At 38.3% G+C, this 20,424-nt stretch overlaps 1 long non-coding RNA gene across 1 annotated transcript in view; it reads right to left on the reverse strand.

The window, feature by feature from the left end:
- Positions 1–1,136: 1,136 nt before the first annotated feature.
- LOC125636124 (uncharacterized) overlaps positions 1,137–20,424 on the reverse strand; it is a 117,652-nt gene continuing 98,364 nt past the window's right edge. The window contains exon 3 of the long non-coding RNA XR_007356474.2: positions 1,137–1,550. This is a non-coding gene — a long non-coding RNA (uncharacterized LOC125636124). The remainder of the gene's footprint in view (positions 1,551–20,424) is intronic.

Raw genomic sequence — 20,424 nt, forward strand, 5'->3', positions numbered from 1 at the left:
TAAATAAGGTTGAAGTTTGCAGGCAAAAATTAATTGCAATTGCACAACTGCATTTGTGGATACAATTACTGCAACTCTGCACACAAATATGAATCTGACATTTCCACTTCTAAAGGGGTAGTTATGTCTCTAAATATAACAAAATGTCACTGTAGGGAGTGCACTAATAGGCTATTTGAGCATCCACAAGGTTGGATGAGGGGTAAGGATGCTGAAGATCAAGGGTGAAATCCTGACCCCATTGAACTCATTGGGAGGTTTACCATTGGCTTCACTGGGGCCCGAATTTCACTTCAAATATTTACACAGTTCATAGTTCAAATGATTTTGTTGCTGCTGCAGTTTAAGTATCATGTATCACACAGCCAGGGAAACCATTTCCTGATGGGGAATATATTAGTGAGGTAATAAATACTCTTTCATGTTACTATTTTATTCAAAGATTTTCTGTACAAACAGAAAATCAGAGAATGCTTTAAAGAGCTGCTGTGAAGCAGAAATTTGACTAAAGACTGATTCAACCTATGAATGAAGACATGCACGAGCAGCTTAGAATGGACTTGAAAACTGTTGGTACACTCTTGAGTCATTTGGATGACTATACAGATGTAAATTCTTGGACTTGTGCTTATCATGAAACACATAGCAAAATACCAAATACAAAAAGAACTGCGTAAATATTTTCAGTGCAGTGGCTGAGGCATCTCCAACATTGCATGAGTAACAACAGTTGAAGTTCCCTCTGTGGTTGGCTGTAATGCAGATTTCAGTCAATATCTTGTTCAGGAAGTCAGTCACTGGGTGGTAGAATTTAATTATATCAAGCATCAAAAGGTGCCCTGTGCTAAAGAAAGTCTAGCTGTGTTTGAAGGCATATAAAGGTGGTGATAAAGCTATGAATTTCATTGCTGCAAGAGCTTTAATAACTGAGAGTTTAAAACACTTTTAGAAGTAAGCTCTCAATATTTGGAATTCCTGATGTACAATAGTGCCAGAGGACTAGGCTGAAGCTATTTTCTTGGTTGATTTTTGGAATGTTTGGAAGAAATCAGGATGTTCTTAGTTCATAAAGGACAAGATTACCCAGAACTAACAAGCTTCGTATGGATGAATGCTCTGATTTTTCCTGACTCCATTCAACACTTCAGTGAACTAAATATAAAACTTCAAGATTAAGGCATCATGGTAGACACTGAATTTTCCCACTGATTCAATTAGGCCAAGATCTTATTCTATATTTGAAAAGAAGTGCAGAATACTCAAGAAATATTGGGACACTGGAAGATGAAATGCTTTACTTACTTTATTGAGGAAACATCTAAAAAATTCAGATCCTTTCAAATACAATGCTGGCAACATCAAAAAAGTGCACCAATCATATGGAAAGAGCATCTTTCCATAAGGGCTTCTAAAGGTCCAACTGCTTGGAAATATGTCACCACACAGCAGGCAGCCACACACAATCAAGTCTGAAGATCTCTGCATCGCAGATCTCCAGTGGTTAGAAATCAATAGACTTGTGATGGAAATGGTTGAGTTTCAAAAGAGCACTGTATGGAAAATAAATGGTTAATATTTAATCTCAGTTCCTCCATATAAAATATTGAGCATGGCAGCATTGAGGAAAATAATCAATCCCAAATATGCAATTTTGCAAATTTGAAATACATTGCCTGATTCTTTTGTTTCTACAGGGGGAAAAGAGAGAGAGAGAGAGAGAATTCATGGTAGCATTGTTGACAACCTTCAATATAATGTACTTGTTTGAACAGCTTCATCCAATATAACAATATGAATCAGCAGTGAGTGAGATAAGTGTGGCATATGTTGCATTGAAAACCACAAAGTATCAGACTAGAATTAAAATTATGTCTTTCAAAATGTAACAGCAGAAGTCCTGCTGATTGCTGGACAAATGCCTCTGTATTGCCAACTGGCCAAATGATGATGAGTCAGTCTTCTGTAATTTCTTGGCATGCAGTACCAAAAATGTTCACTATCTCTGCCATAGAGATTTTTAGTCCTCTTTGAAATATGCTAGTTAGAAGTTAACTTTTCATAAGTGCTACCATTTAGGTTTGATATTTCAACTAAATTATTACTAGCAGTGGATAACCAATATTTAATTTTTATGGAAGGATTATTATGAATCATGCTTATTTCATTATGGTAGCATTTCAGGAATTGGTTGATGGTTTTATTATTATTTTCAAAATCTTTTCCAATAATTGTTCAGAATTATATTGTTTAATTCTGTAACATGAGCAGAAATAGCAATTAAATATAAAATATGAATTTTCATAGATCTAGTATACATGTCTAAAATGTATCAGTATTTAAGAGTTTTCAAAAGACCATTGTTTCTGTTATATGTATATTCTGACAATCTTAGTGAGACAACCCATCCATAATTTAGAAGAACATTGAACAAAAGTATGGGGAAACTTTCTTGTTAGAAAAAAAAACCCAATAAAATCAGGAAATTCATATTTCATCCTGTGATGGTTAACAAGGAATAGAGTGTAGCAGTATGAATTAAAGACAGTGTCAGACTGAATTTCCTGGCTTATTTTATTATATTTCATTATAACCTATAGGGCTATTTGAATATGCTCTTTTGTTGCTAAATTTCCTTACATTTTTTTAAAAATCAACTGAAGGTAAACTGACCCCCATGGACTGATGAGACTCAGGAAGGGGACAGAAATAGAGTGGAGGCAAGGAAAAAGAAGAGTGAGATCTGGTGTAAAGGGTAACAGATAGAGAACAAACAGAAGGAGGAGGATGTGTGGAGAAGATGAGGAGCAACATAGAGGAAGAAGAAAAATGAGGGTAGCTGGAGATGGATAGAGAGAAGGTGGTGAGAAGATGGAAGGCAGGAAATAGTAAGAAAAAATAAAAGCAATATTTAGAATGAAAAAATAAGAGAAATTGGAATGAAATGCAAAGATGAGCACAATAGATGTAATGGGAGAAAAAAAGGAATAAAGAAAGGGTTAAAAAGGGACCAAATGTTCAGGTTAGTACATTATATTTACTTCTTACATATCCCCAACTGAATGACTTTGATGGAACAGGCGAACTATATTTGGGCACTATTTAAAAAGGGGATTTTTGATGCACTAGAACAGAACAGCTGTTAAGGAGCTGTTTGTGTCCACTGTGTAAATCTTTCTTAGGTCAATAGACTGCTCAGCAGGAGTCCTTATGGTCACCTCTACTAATCCTGTTGCCAGCCATCCAAAAATTCCACACATTAAACAGAGTAAGGACTCAAGTCTCAGAAGAGTACACAGTGTTAGACTGCATCTCCCGTTAAAGACAAGGGGAATTGTATAGCTAAAATGCTGTGTACTCCTTCAGAAATGCAGGGAGGATTTGTGTGCATGGCTTCCCCCCGTTCGCAAAAAATAGCTCAGTCATCTTATTTTTACCTATGTGGGTCAGATTCTATACTGCACCTCAAGAAGGTCATGGTTCAGGCAGGCCACAGCTCTTTGTATCTCCCTAGTTCTGAGCTGATGCAGCCCTCAAAGCAAATTAAATCAGCCCAATTACCTGGAACATTAAGTTCTCTGGGCACATCCCCTTCTCTCCTGATCTGCCCCTTTCCACCCATAGTCACAATAATATGCCTGGGGCTGTGCAGGAAGGAGAAGTCCTTATAATCCCCTTTTTTGTACTGCTGGAGCAACAGGGTCTGGACTGGTGGACAGAATTTACCTCTATCCACCCAAATAGCCAAGGCATTATGGTCAAAAATCCTGCAGGATTCCCTTTAAAAAAATCCTTTATTATCTACAAGGATATAAAACAGCTCCTGAGATCTCATTAATTTTCTTTGCTCTGCATTCCTATGGGTGATAAATTGTCAAAGAGGTTTTTTTCCAAATTTGGTGAACTTTGATTTATCTTTGAACTGAGCTTCAGTCTGTGGCAATTTTTTCCTAATTGAACTATAGCCCCTGGAAAAACTGTAGGAGTGTTGACATAACCCTAACCATGGTGATTCTAATAGTTTATTTAGTGGAGATGTTTGTTTTGGAGCAGCATGTTTAGCAAAGAATCCATATATATGACGCTGTGTACAGCTGTAGATGAAAATGTGAATTCTTAAAGTAATTAATGTAGAAAATTCAAGAACTCACTGTCACTTGAAGTTCAGCCCTGCTTGTAATCATAGACGTAACATAGGTCCCACTCCAACAAGCTGCTCTGTGCATGCACAACCTTTGGTCCTGTGTGGAATGTCTTACAGGATCAGAGTTATAGGGTTAATTCTCATTTACACGAAGGTTTCTGTACACCACTCTGGCAGTGCAAAGTGGCCCTAAAGTCGGCATGAATTACACTTACTGTTCCATCCACTTTAAGGTCTCTTTATATTGCCAGTGCCCTTACTGTAAATGAGAATCACATCCATAGTGCTCTAAATCACCTATGAACATAATAAAGAAAGCAACTGGATAGTTAGTGATGTTTAAAGGCTGTATGGCATTTGGCTATGTCTTGCACTAATAGTTCTGGTTTTAATTGAAATTGCCATAACTTGCAGCATTTTTTTCCAAAGGTTCAAGGAGCCAAATTTGGAGACAACAGTCCTTTCCTATGCTTCCTAGCTTCTGTCACAATGTATCAGCCTATCACGCACTGCACCATCCATATTACTCTTTTAACAGTAGTGTTAGTTTTCTTAGGGGCAATGTCATAACAAATAAATATGAAGCATAAATGTGATGCCTTTGTATCCTTTGAGATGTGAGATCGCCTACATTTGCAAATGCCCTTGAGCTAAACAAGCTAGTCTGAAAATTCAGATTCTTAAGACGATTTTAGTGTTTTTCTTATGTTTAAGAATTTATAGATAAGCTGATGCCAACTTTTATTATGGATATAGCCTTCTTTCTCTTGGATTTGGTTCAACTTTTAAAAGCCTGTTTTGATAGCACAGATTTGTCTATGGTTAAATGTCTTATGGACCAGCAGAATGTAACTTACCACACATTTAAGAAAAAGTGGTGACTTAGAGTTTCACAGGAAAATACAATTAAAAAAAACATTAAGGGACAGACTCTCAGTTTATCTGGAGTAAATTAGTGTAGTTCCATCAAAGTCAATGAAGCTATACTGATTTTAAGCAGATGAGGATCTGCTCCTAAGAAAATCAGTTTTAATTTAAAATATTGTTACAAATTAGGTATTATGGGCAGTTTATAGGTAAAAAATGTTGTCAGTTAAAAGCCCCATGAGTTTTCGCAGTTTCCAGTTTGCACCCTACCAGATTTTTAACCAAATTATCATTTCTTGAGGTGTGGAATGTCATTGAGTATCTATGTGCAATTTTAATAAGCTATCATACCTCATTAATAAAACTGGATTGTTGGTATTTCTTTTTGTAAGAAAGTATATAATCAAAAGTAAGATAATACTCCCAGAGTTAGAAATAGAAAGCGTCACAACAAGAAAAGTAAAGATTGTAAATATCTGTCTTTTGGGGAGGGGGAGAGGGTGGACTCTCAACAGAATATTGGTTCTTTCTTAATAAATAAAATAATAATAATAATAATAATAAAATAATAAAATAAAAATAATACATTTTATTTAGCACCTAGGTACCTCACCCCCTGACTCAAGAACCTCCTCCCACCTCCCCTTTACCCCACACACTTTAACTAGTATTAGATGTTAACACAGTAATGGTCAACCAAAGAATCTTAAGACTAATCCTGTCACTCTCTGAATTTCCACTCAAGGCACCCATCACAACTTGGTCCCAACCCCATAACTTGTTCCATACAAGCATATCCCTGCATTTATGGGTAGCCCCACTGGTGTCAATGGGGTCATTTGCAGGTTTGAGAGCTTTGTGCATTAATTGAAGACATTTTACCTGAGGGCTTTAGATAAAGGGGTTTTGGTAAGGACTTCAGGAGCAGTGGGGGAGATTTAGGTTGCATATTAGGAAAAACTTTTTCACTAGGAGGGTGGTGAAACACTGGAATGCGTTACCTAGGGAGGTGGTGGAATCTCCTTCCCTAGAAGTTTTTAAGGTCAGGCTTGACAAAGCCCTGGCTGGGATGATTTAGTCGGGGATCGGTCCTGCTTTGAGCAGGGGGTTGGACTAGATGACCTCCTGAGGTCCCTTCCAACCCTGATATTCTATTATTCTATTCTATGATTCTATGAGCACATGATTCCGGATCTGGGTCCATATACATTTCAAGGAACATGTGATACAATGGAGATGATGTTGGCCTTAGGCTGTCCTTTGTGCTCATCCATAGCTCAGCTGCTCCACTGGCTATGTCTTGGAAGTCAAGACTCTCTTAGGGAACATTCTCTTTAAAACACAAAATAATTAGTCCACTCATCCACCTGGAATAATGAAAAGAACAACTCCTCCTCGACAAGGTTAGCTCAGCAAAATAAAACCACCTGTTCACAGACAACAAGGAAACAGAATTATATCATTTGGGCCTGATTTTCAATGATGACCTCTGATTTTGCAGGTACAAGTGGAATCACTTCGGTATCTCACTACCTGTTTGCACAGGTGCTGGAACTAGGGGTGCTGGGCATGCTGCAGCACCTCCTGGCTTGAAGTGGTTTCCAGCATATACAGGATTTACAGTTTGGTTCAATGGCTCTCAGCACCCCTACAATACAAATTGTTCCAGCACCCCTGCCTGTTTGTACAAACAAATCAGCTAGAAAGCAGTCTATTTGCTGCCAGCCACACCTGCAGTTCATTGTAGGCATAATTATTTGAAGGCTAAAATTACTCATGAAAAGTTACAAATTGGGCTAAGGCCTCATCTGAAATCCAGCCCCTTATTCTTTGTTGTTGTTTATGACAGAGAAATAGACTGGCACTTTTATATTGTGCACACAGCTGCAGGTTCATATTTTCAGACGTGCACGTGCATTTCTGCATGTTCCCAACTTATCCACGAGCAATGCCTACAGCGCATATTCTGATTTGCAAACAGTGGGCCTGGGGAGCACAGGTGTGCACTCTTCTGAATGCACATTTGGGTCAGATGGTCTAAGCTATCATAGCAGTAATGCTATAGCTCCATCCTCCATTCTCCAGCTGAAATTCTGTTTGTAATTCAGACTATGAACAGTATTATTGTGATTTTCCAGATGTTTTATTTGGCATTAATTTCATTTCCTGAATTTTTTTCAGTGCAAATATGGCTAATTTGAAACATCCAGACCCATTAATTTCAGATGCTTCTCTAGTCAGACTCACTTCCTCAGCATAACAGAAACATTGGGCTGTTTTTTACACTTCCAATATATTGCTTTTGGTGGAAGACAAAATGTTGAATTACAGAGAAGCATTACAAAATGGACCCTAAAAATAACAGTTAAAATACGCCCATAACAAACAGCAACATGCTAGTTGTGGCTCCTTCAGATAGCAGCCTCAATGCTTCAAAGTGAAAAGGGGCTGTATTGTACCTTCTGAAGAAAATCATTAGTAGGGGATCAATAGCTGTACATGCAACCTTTTATATTATAAGCTTATATGTTGTCACACAAACTCACAATTGAAAGTGAATACAAAATAGCCAGGATAGAAACGCTGTTACATGAATTCTGAAAACTTGCTAAAATATTGTAAACAGCAATGCACTTAATTTTGGGGAGATGCATAGTGGTATATCACGAGGAGAGGTAGTAGTACTTATCTTATTTAACAACTTAGTTATCTATCTAATCTATCTATCTTAGCTTCACGGGATGATCTACTCTCCACTGGAGCACCTGCTCCTGGCTTTCTTGGGAAATAGCTCTGCCAGTCTGACGCCTCTTCTTGCCAGTGCTCACTCCAATTCACTCTCTCTCTCTCTCTCAGGATGCAACTGCTCCCTCTTCATGGCTTGGCCCTCTGACCTGGTCACCATAAGAGTTTTTTGGACCAAAGTCTCTCTGTACCAACCATCCAGGCAGTCTTCCAATTCTTTGCCCCACATGGTGCCATTTCCCTAGTGGTCGGTATAGGAACCTGGGCCTGCCGTCTTCTCCTGGTTCCAGGGACCCTACAACCAACAATTAAGGACTGCACTGTGTCACACCTTGCTGCTGTTTCCTTGGAGTGCTTCTTACACTGCCTCTATCAGGCTCCTTCTCCACCCTCATCTGGGTATGCTCTTTCCTCGGCCAAGCTCCCTTCTCTTCCTAGCCTTAGAGGGTATGTCTACACTGCCATAAAAACCTCACGGCTGGTCTGTGCCAGCTGACTCAGGGGCTCATGCTAAGTGGCTGTTTAATTGTAGTGTAAATGTCGGGGATTGGGATGAAACCAGACTCTAGGACCCTGTGAGGTGGGAAGGTTGCAGAGCTTGAGCTGCAGCCTGAGCTGGAACGTCTTACACCACACTTAAAGAGCTCTGTGAGCTCGAGCCCCACAAGTGTGAGTCAGCTGGCATGGGCCAGCCGTGGGTGTCACGATGTAGACATATCCAGAGAGAGTGACTGCAGATCTCTTCACTCCAGCCTCATTGTGCCCTCAGCTACTTGGCTTTACACAAACCCTGCCTCTTCCTGTCCAGGTAAGTTTTATCCTTTAATTTGTCCTCATTGCTCCCTGGTTCCTCCCCCATGTGCAGCCTCAGTGGTTAATTGGCCCATCTAGCCAGATTAATCCCTTCAGGGGCTGATGTGGGGTGAATGCCCCATCACACTTAGATACTTAAATAGCCTCCATCATAGTAGTGACTGCCCCTCACAAACTTTAATGTATTCATTCTCAAAACATCCCTGACCAGTTAGGGAAGTACTATTAATATATTAATTGAGTACTATTAAATTAACTATAGTTAATTATTTTGAAGAGGGAGTAAACAACATATTAATGGAATTCACAGATTATTCTCAGCTGGGAGATAATTTCTAGGTATAGCCAGAATAACTTGGTTTATTTTATTTTGTTTTTTTTACACTCTATTTTCATTTTATTTCTGTATGCATGCCCACTGGTGTACTATACACAAAGGTGTACATAGTCAAATATTATTTATTTTATTAGCCTATTTACATTATTGTTGTAAAACGGGATATTCTCTTCTTATTGACATGTGAAACTGGGGTTTACCAAATGTGCTACAATAAGAGAAATAATAACTTTTTAGAAAACATTTGAATGGATCCACTCCCAGTGCCCAATCGCTTCTTGGCAACATAAGAAAAAACAACTAAAAATAATATATTACAAAATCTAGCTGTGCCTCACCCCAACTATGGGGCAGCACCTAGGAAGACAATAGCTGTCTATAAATAAGACAATACACAATTAGACAAAGAACAAAAATCAGAAAGGAAACAGAGTCTTGAGATTTGTCCTGAAAGTTGCTGAAGCTGAACATTGACATACATGGAGGGGGAAAGTATTTCATTAATGCTAGCCCTCAGTGGAAAAGGTCTTGCCAACCAGCCCTCTCTGGATTATATCTCAGGATAGTCAGCCGTTCCATGTTAACTGATTTCAGCTGTCATGATGGGAGATAAGACAACAGGTGGTCCCTTATATAAAAGGGTCAGGAATACAGACAGAGTAAGACAACGGTGGTTTTGCAAGCTGATACAGGGAAACCAGGTAGCATTGAACGAAAAAGACATTTCAGATAGGAGAGACTGGCTGGCAACTGAAAAAAAGGGGTCTGAGCATTAGTGTGACCCCAGATGTGCCAATTTTATAGGGACAGTCCCGATATTCAGTGATTTGTCTTCTATAGGCACCTATTACCCCATTCCCCATCCCAATTTTTCACACTTGCTGTCTGGTCACTCTGCTCAGCATGGAGTGAGCCCATCAACTGGATGACGTTAAATCTAACATATCATGGCTAGATTCTGATAACCTTACTGAGAGTGGGGAGCACTGTTGACTTCAGCAGGACTATCTGTAGACTGTTAAATGTGAGTAAGGGTATCAGAACCTGGCCCTTAATAATTAGAGATGAGACTGAGGCAGAACGTTCACACATCAATTTCAAATCCCCCAAATCCCTTAGGTGTTCAAGTCAGGGGGTTTTGGTCAGGGCCATTTTTACAGATGGGTAAGGGTGTGTGTGAAATCCAGGCCCTTTTTAAAGTCAGTGGCAAAACTCCTATTGACTCCAAGTAGGTCAGGATTCCTCTCAAGATCTGCCATTAAATATGGATCCAGATTCAGATAACACATCCAGTCTCCCAAACTACAGAGGTGTTTGGATCTCTAATTCTTATGTCCATTCAGTGACATGCACACAAGTTAATATACATTCAACCATACATTACTGGGTTAGTTGTAGGAACTATTAAATGAAATTCTATGGCTTGGGCAATGCAGGAAGTCAGAATAGATGAGTCCCTTCTGGCCTTAAAAATGTATGAATCTATAACTGAAGCTATATGAATAATTTGAAAATAAAACATATTTTATGTGATATGCGGCAGGAAAAACTTGTGAAGCTAGAAAACTGAATAAAAGTCTCTTTGAAGTAACAGAATTAGCACTTTTGAATGATAGCCCAGGGAATCAAATAGAAGAGAGACTTAAAAAGGAGATAAATCTGTTTATAAGGTGTGATGAGATTGTAATTCATGTTTTAAGACTTTTGAAAAGCTACTATAGCATTTACTATGCTAAACTAATATAATGTTGTCCTCTTCAGCTAACAAATGAAAGAAAATTGCAAGTTAGGCTCCTTGCTCCCGCTAAAGGTCATTCTGCTGCATCTGCCTGTTAGAGGGTACTAAGAACCTAACAAGATGTGCATGTTGCCTTTCTGGGACACATAGCCTTTCCAGTCCAGGGAATAAAAGATCCTGACAGAGAATGAAACTTGGGTCTCTCACATGGCACATCAATGTTATGTAACAAAGCTTCTTTCTTTTAAACACCCTAATTGTATAGGCCTAAGAATTATAGGATGGGACCCAGCCCAAACTTGTCTGAATTTTAGTTGAAAATGAATTAAAACATCTGAGGTTTGGAAACTCTGAATGAAGCATTAACTCTTGTGGCAGTAATGAATCTGCTAGATTCAAATGTTGTTGCTTCTATTCATGAATTGAAGTCCCCTTTTTTGTCATCTAGACCAGTGCTACTCAAAGTGGTGGTCCGCGGACCGGTGCCAGTCTGCGAGCCATCGGCTCCTGGTCTGCGTGCACACTGGAAAAAAAAATTGCCGGTCCCCCACTGATCTAGAGAACTTGTCAACATTTATGGTCTTAAAATATATGATATCTTGGGGCAGAATTAATTCAGTCATGGTGCTTTAATGTTGGAGAAAATCACCAGTAAAATTAACATCCATTAAAACCAAAAATGTTTAAAACCTAATATCTCATTGCAAAACTGTCCATTTAATGAAATGCAATTAAAATACAATTAGCTTTATAAGTGATGTATGTTATATCCAAGTGGGTCAATTGCTCTGTGGCTCATAGCTCTAATTTGTTTTGAGATTAGCCAGTGTAGTGGCACTTAGGCAGCATTTGGGGCCTTTTGATTTGGGGACCGTCCTTTGATATATTATTTTGTTATCACTCATTTGTACATTACTATTAAAAAGGGAAGATAGATAATTGTCTTTGAATAGTTTGATGTGAATCCGCTCACTTTTGATGACACCACTGTATATTAGAGTTCCTAGTAATCAACATCCGTGTTAACAACTGCCAAAAATTTCAACGTCAGCTGCTTAAAGTTAGACATCTAAATCCACAGTTAGGCACCTAAATCGAGGTGGTCTGATTTCCAAAGTTGCTGAGCACTCAAAACTACCATGGATTTAAATGGGAGCTGCAGATGCTCACCACTTCTGAAAATCAGGCCACTTAGTGCATCAGGGTGCCTAATTATGGACACAAACGCCTAACTTTAAGTATCCGTGTTTGAAAATTTGGGGCAGCAATTCTGCTAACTAAACAATTGAATGTAGAAACTACAGTTCAGAGAAATTGTGTTCTTGATAGCATAAATTACTATAAGTCCGATACTTGGGAGTAAATAATTAAGGTTTTCCCTTGGTTGCAACAGGATCCATTTTCAAACATTAACTATAATGGTGGGTGATTGCAGAAAATGATATTGGAAATCAATGGGATTACTTGTATAGTAGAATATTATGCAATATAAATAAGAGTGGCAGAACCCAGTCCTATATATTTATGGAAATGTCAGAGACACAACTTACTGAAAAACACATATTCCTAGGTGAATACCGAGCAAAGCTTAAATATTCTCCCCAGTAAGTTTACAAGTGATTATTGTGTCATAGGACTGCAATTAATATTCCTTTTTCATAAATTTATAGAGTTTAAGGCCAGAAGGGACCATTATCATCTACACTGACCTCCTGTATAACACATGCCATTAAATGTCACGCAGTTACCTCTGTATGGACCCTGATAACTTGTGTCTGACTACAGCAGAATTTGTTTTGGCTAAAGCATATTTTCCAGGGAGGTATCCAGTTTTCATCTGAAGACATCAAAAGATGGAGAGTCTACCACTTCCCTTAGTAGTTTGTTCTAGTGATTAATAATCCTCACTGATAAAAACGTGTGCCTGATTTCAAATTTCAATTTGTTTGGCTTCAGCTTTCAGTCATTGGTTATTATTTATTTATTTGTATTACTGTAGTTATGGACCAGGACTCAATTGTGCCTTACTCTGCTAGATTAAAAAGTCGTTTAGGAGATATTTTCTCCTCATTAAGGTATTTACGCAATACAATCAAGTCAGATTTCAATCTTTTTGATAAGCAAAACAGATAGTGCTGTTTAAGTGTCTCATTGTAAAACATTTAATCCAGCCCTTAATCATTTTTGTGGCACTTTTCTGCATTCTCTCTAATTTTTTAAAAATGTGGACAGCAGAATTGTACACAATATTCCTGTATTGGTTAAATCACCTCCTTACTCGTACTCACTACTCCCTGTTTATACTTCCAAAGGGTCACATTAGTTTTTTTGGCACAGCATTGCACTGGGAGTTCATGTTAATTTCTTGTCCACTATGACCCCTAAATTTTTTTACAGTCAATTATTTCCAGGAGGCAGTTCTCCGTTTTGTAGGCATGGCCAGGATTCCTTGTTCCTAGAGGTATGTCTTTGCCTTTAGCTCTACTCAAATGCAATTTGTTTGAACGGGCCCAGGTTACCAAGCAATGCAGGTTGCTCTGTATGATTTCCCTGTCCTCATTATTATTTACCACTCCACAAATCTTTGTGTCATCTGCAAATTTTATCAGCTGTGATTTTATATACTCCTACAACACTGATGAAAATACTGAATATCATTGGGCTTAGTACACCCCCATTTGATGATGATTCCCCATTGACAATGACTTTTTGAGGTCTGTCAGTTAGCCAGTTCTTAATCCATTTTACATGTACTTTATTGATATAGTGTAGTGCTAAATTTTTAATCAGAGTCCCGTAGTAGTAAATCAAACACCATATGAAAGTCTTGGTATGTATTACATCTATGCAATTACCTTTATCAACCAAACTTGCAATCTCATCAAAAAATGAAATAAGTTTTGTTTGGTAAGACCTATTTTCTATAAAACCAGGTAGACTGGCATTAATTATATTCCTACCTTTAAATTCTTTATCAACTGAATTTTGTGTCTGCTTTTTCATTATTTTGCCCGGGATTGATATCAGGCTGACCAACCTAGAGCTAGCCAGGTCATTCCACTTGCCCTTTCTGAATAATGTCACAACATTAGCACTCTTCAAGTCCCCTGGCATTTCCCTGGTATTCCAAGATGTACTAAAAATTAACATAAGTGGGCCAGAGATCTCCTCTGCCAGCTCTTGTAGGACTCTTGGGTACAAGTTATCCATGCCTGCTGATTTATTCATGTTTTTGTCCCTAATAGACGTTTTTAACACCCTCCTCAGTTACTATTATGGACCAAAAAGTACTTCATTATCCTCATGTGATACAAGTACATCATTCTGCTTCGTTCCAAATACAGAACAGAAATATGTATTGATTACTTTTGCCTTTTCTGCATCATTATTAACAATTTTACCATCCCCATCTAATAATGGTCCTATAGCACTGACAGAATTTTCTTTTGTTCCTAATATACTTTAAAAACTCTTTCTTATTGTCCTTAGCCCTGCCAGCCATAGATTTTCCCCCCTGATTTCTTTAGTTTCCCTTATCAATTTTCTGCACCACAGAACTTCTAATTTATATCAATTTATATATATATATTTCCCCTCTTTTCAATTTCTTAAATATTTCTTTATTATTTCTAATTGTTGCCTTCAGTTTGCCACTCAACCAGGATGAGCTTTTAGCCAAAGTTGTCCTCTTGATTGATTTTCAAATCATGACTTTTTAAAAGTTCATACTTGTTGTTTACAATATACATACAGTTTTTAAAAATATCTAACTTACAAATATTTGGAGTTGGTTATAGCATCCTTATTTCTTTTATTATGATCCTGTTTACCCTGTTTTTCTTAGATCCATAAATTGCAATAAAGTTTTGGTTCCTATGTGATTTTTATTTTCTTAATAAATAAAATATTGGCATATTTTCTGCCTTCAATGATCATTTACATCAAAGAAACATCTGAGATAAATTACCCTCTGGCCTTGTGTGCCATGTCTGGCATATTATATTTATATATCAAGCCAAACTTTGTCAAACTTGGAGGAGTTAAAATACCCTGTTTTTTTGAAACAACATTTTTTAAAATATTTCCTCTGGCAGACTAGCTGGTAGTTGTAAGGATATCTAGCAATTTACTAATATGCAAGTGCCTATGTAAATGAGATTGTGCATTTTAATATGGAATGACTATGTTAATGCCTGTGTCATGCCTTTTCAGATGTTCAATGTGAGTTAGGTGCTCAAATACCATGATGATGAGCATGTCTGAGTATGCCTAGATAGGTTGGACTATATGTTTCCTGAAGTCAGAGGAGACTCACGGTTATGGCCTCACCCCTCACCCTTCTACACAAGTCTACAGAGGAAGACCCACACAATGTGGGGAGCATTCTGCGCAATCCCAAAGCAAAGTGCAGGAGAGATGGCACAATCTAGTCTCCAGATTGAACTGAATGATCATACAGTTACTAAAAGGTGTTGTACCGTCTCTCAAACAACCCATGCAACACTACAGCATATTATCTAGAATCTTCACATAGGGGGTTTTCAGAGTTGTTAGAGGCATATGAAATTGTTTTTCACTTTGTATTGCATGTAGCAATGTAAAAGTCAATAATGGGATGTCTGAGCAGTGAAAGTTGGGAGTTGGATATTGTTGCGAGGTTCTTTGAGTTATGTGGCCTCTTCTCACTTTACTTTAGCTGGTGATGTAATTCTTTTGTAGCTTATGTAAATCGGAGACCTGCATATTGCATGAAATGAGATGCATAACAGACAAGTATAACTTGATCTTATCATGTGTTTTTCATTTTAAAGTTCTTAATGGACCAGAGCATTGTAGAATGGCAGATTTTTTTTTTCCTGGAATCCTATGTCTTGAATCAAAAGCATCATTGCAGAGTAAAACTATATTGAAGCTAATCAAGACTCTGATGATTATTTTTAAGAGCAATTTTAATGCTTGTGAAAGTTGCCAGTTTAACGGTACTAGAAAATGAAAACTTCTCTATTTATTCACAGACGAGGTGCCGCACAAATCTCGTTATATTATCTCCCAACTATATGTTAACTTTCCATATTTGGTGGCATTTTAGATGCAGTTTCACCTGTATATATAATTGTAAACGTGCTGGTAACAGTGCACTTCTCAATAAACATATCCTGGATGCAAAAGCAGAGCACCCCTCACATCCATATTTTTCCTATGTGATGCCTTAAATTTTCATAGTAGATTAGCAGATTAGCAAAAAAAAAAAGTCTCTGTTTCAAAATTTTAAATAGCACTTCAATTTTCACTGCCAGTTGGATCCTAAACAGCTCCCCGGTCTCTGAAATGGAGAACTCCAAGATGATGTCTGGAGTCTGTTTGCCACACCAGGATTTAGCAATATGTGAAATCGTCTTTGTAGATCCATTAACAGCCAGCAAGAGCAACTGAGGTAGTTTTCTATATCAAATCCATATTTCTGTGAACTTCAATTACAGAACAAATAAGCCCAGAGACTGATTGTTGTGGCTGTTGAAGGGGTGTAGTCCCTTAAGATCAAGTTTTGTTTTGCTTTTGGCTTTGTGACTATAGCAGGATTTGACAGCATGTGGGCAGCAGTGGTACATAATGTTTGGAACTATAACTCAAGGGGGGTTTATGTTGGCTTAAACTGGGGCAGGGATTAGATTTTATTTTATCTGACTGGAACCATTTGTAAATAGCCATATGCTTCATGGTAATTTATCAGATCACTTTTTAAAAAAAATATATGTTTGACAGTAGGAAAGTAGTAGACTTGTCAGCTAAGGGCAGATAAAATTGGATTAAAGTTGGATAAAATTCATTTAGAGGAGAGGGCCCACAAAGACTCTCTGCAGCACTCAACCCACACATCCAATGACTTACACGTACATGAGGCCTCATCGGTGAGAAGAGCTTTACACAGGCCCTCCGCACTGAGGTGAATTTCATTCATAATCAATTACCATTACTGTTATCTTGTTTATATGAACCCTTTTAAAAAGCAGGACAGACAGAAATGGGCATATCAGTAGGTAGTTCTGGCAAAAAGATGGAAACATTTAGGGCCATATGCTACCACCCCTCTCATTGGGTGAGATCCTGGCCTTACAGAAGTCAACGGGAGTTTTACCATTGACTTTGGGGGGCAGGATTTCACTCACGGTGAACCTGGACTCCTTGAATAGTCCAATTCAAAGAATAAGCTACTGCTTACTATGGATAAGGTTGAAAGAATCTGGCACTTATTTACTTTTTTATTGTAAATGTATGCTCAAATGGGGATTGGGATGATATTACACAAGTGCAGAAAGAAGGGCAGCAGTTTATTCATGAATGTTTGAAATTGAGATGAGAGATGGGAATTTACAACTGGAACTAGATGGGATACTTGTTGGTTATTTTATTTTTCTGATTGTGTGTTTGGTGGAGAGACCATATGGTATTAAAAATAGAAAGGCCATTGGCTAAGAAGGTGGAATCAATTTTGCTAATCAATATTTACGATGTCTGTTTAAAACAGGTATTAGGGTCTCACTGGACAGATCAGAAGGGACGTGTGTATGAGGATTTAAGGCACATAATTCTAGATGATTTGTTTTTTTATACATTTTGAAATAGGGTTCACAACTTTGATTAGACAACTCGGAGGCTGCAAGGGCGAAGGGGCATATGACTGATGTCATATTCATGAGTACTATGATTAAAAAATGCAGGTTGGATGCAAATGGGTAGAAATGATGGGATTTTTTTTAAAGTATGACAAAGGCTGAAGCAATTTAATAGTGCCAGAAACTGTATAAGGCTGAGAGGAATGCAGACAAATACATACAGTTGCACACAGTGTACTGGCTGGCAGCACAGAGTGACTGCCAACCCTCTCAAAACTGGCCATATTCTAGAGGTATCAAGGGGAAAGGGGAACAAGCCTTCCTGAACATTTTTCTTCTGTATTTTGTCATGCTATAAGAAGATGTTGAGAAATGGGGGCGTGTTCTTGCCATGATGAGGGATGTCAGTGGTGAGCAGAGGGCAGGAATTTTGGAGCGTTCCAAGGTGAACCTATACATTTGGTTCAGATAACATTGCTTAATACAAGATATTGTTGCCTTTTTGGATAAAAATTTGAGTTGTCCTTTCAGGTGTCATTATGCATGATTTTTTAAAAAGTCTCCAGTATATCTGAAAGACAGACTAGGGCGCTGATCCAGCAAACAGCTTCCCTTGGAGCTGGCCACATGGAACTCATAGCAGGATCAGAGTCTTATGAGAGGAGTCTATAAAAGAGTTTGGCTTGTTTAGCCTCTCAAATTGAAGGTGAGAAGGGAATACGATTGCTCTTTGTAAATATGTCAGGGGTAAACACTAGGAAAGGAGAAGATCTATTTAAACAAAGGGACAATGTTGACACAAGAACAAATGGATATAAACTGGCTATGAATAAATTTAGGCTGGAAATTAGAAGAAGGTTCCTAATCATCAGAGAAATAGAAGTAGTGGGGCCAAGAAACCTAACTATTTTTAAGACAGAGTTTCATAAGTTTCTAATGGGATTATATGACTGGATGACCTGCAATATCTGGGCATATGGGAAAGGACATTCAGCAGCAGAGTATACAGCAATTTATTCAATAATTTATTTTTAATGTGTGATCCCATTGTGGGTTGAAACAGCTGAGATTGGATATCAGTGAAATTCTGCCTGAAAATAAATGCAACAATTTGGTAAAGATTATGTTTTAATTTACCCTGTATCCATTTTGGGTCAGCAAAGATCTTTACTCTCACCACAAGGATGACCACATAGTGCTCTTCGAAAGCCCAAAGCCTGTTCCTTTGTGGCAAGTTTCTTTAAACCTCAGAACCTTCTGAACCACTTCCTTCCTGCTAGTGTCTAGTTTCATCCATCCACTCACAGCTGCTTCATTACAGCTTTGAGGCTTTTCCATTCTCTGGCTGACACTGACCCTTTCCTCACCCTCCAATGATGTCCTGTTATGCTGAGTCTATGAAAGGGTTAATGTGCCTTTGCCATTCACCTGTTAGACTTCTCTTGAATTCCTCTGTACAATGTCACAAAGGACAAGAGAGATCTAATAAAAAGGTTACACAGATGCGCCCCTAGAATATTTTATCAAGTTCTATCTGCAAAGGAATGCAAAAAAGCCTATTGAATGTACAATGAGAAGGACAATAAAAGGAAAGTCGAATTACAGCCAACATGTTTGTACTAAAAGAGTAAACAGGATTTACTGTATCCAAAGAGCCTGAAAAAATACACTCATTAACCATGTATCAAGTAAATCGATAATACCATTATGTGTTACAATACGAATTGGCTTTAACAGCTATTCCACACAACTCAGCAGGGACCCACAGCTAATTCAATTTCCACTGCATTGTATTCATACCGAAGTTGTTTCAGGCTGGTATTATTTACCCTTTCCCCAGTTATTCTGTATGGATGGCAACATTTCTAATAAGATACATTTCAACAATTAAAGGCAGTTCAGTGCTGCTGCCTGGACTTATTTCTGCTTATCACTCCTTGTGCTCCAGCACTTAGAAACGGGGTTATGTTCTGCATGTCTCCCTGCCTGAAGAAACAGATGCCTTCATCAGTTGTCAGGATTTCTGTACAGGGGTTGATCAGTGCCAGTTTCCAATGATTCCTTAACACAGGTCATCCATGAAGACTACTGCAATGGGAGGAGGGAAGGAGAGGTGTCCTTCTTTCTCTCCCTCTCCTTGGAACTTCTTTGTCACACACTGACCATTATTTTATAAAAAGAAAAGGAGTACTTGTGGCACCTTAGAGGCTACAGCTCACCTCACAAAAGCTTATGCTCAAATAAATTTGTTAGCCTCTAAGGTGCCACAAGTCCTCCTTTTCTTTTTGCAAATACAGACTAACACGGCTGCTACTCTGAAACCTGTCATTATTTTATAGTATTACAGCTGCATATGCTTAACTGAGAGCCATTGCATGAAAAAGTTTTGATGTTAACACCTTTACTACTGTGCTGCAAGTTTTGGTTTAGTAAGGTGGGAACCAGGGAAAGGTTTAAAATATATAGGATAACGTGAGTACAGTCATTGGAACAGGTTTGCTGTAGGAAACAAATTCAAAGATTCATAGATATTTAGGTCAGAAGGGACCATTATGATCATCTAGTCTGACCTCCTGCACAACGCAAGCCAGAGCATTTCACCCACCACTCCAGCAAAAAACCTCACACCTATATCTGTGCTATTGAAGTCCTCAAATCGTAGTTTAAAGACTTCAAGGAGTAGAGAATCCTCCAGCAAGTGACCCGTGCCCCATCCTACAGAGGAAGGCGAAAAACCTCCAGGGCCTATTCCAATCTGCCCTGGAGGAAAATTCCTTCCCGACCCCAAATATGGCGATCAGCTAAACCCTGAGCATATGGGCAAGATTCATCAGCCAGATACTACAGAAAATTCTTTCCTGGGTAACTCGGATCCCACCCCATCTAATATCCCATCACAGGCCATTGGGCCTATTTACCATGAATATTTAATTACCAAAACCATGTTATCCCATCATACCATCTCCTCCATAAACTTATCGAGTTTAATCTTAAAGCCGGATAGATCTTTTGCCCCCACTGCTTCCCTTGGAAGGCTATTCCAAAACTTCACTCCTCTGATGGTTAGAAACCTTCGTCTAATTTCTAGTCTAAATTTCCTGGTGGCCAGTTTATATCCATTTGTTCTTGTGTCCACATTGGTACTGAGCTTAAATAATTCCTCTCCCTC

This window comes from Caretta caretta, chromosome 4 (assembly GCF_965140235.1).
Source record: "Caretta caretta isolate rCarCar2 chromosome 4, rCarCar1.hap1, whole genome shotgun sequence".
Lineage (NCBI taxonomy): Eukaryota > Metazoa > Chordata > Testudines > Cheloniidae > Caretta > Caretta caretta.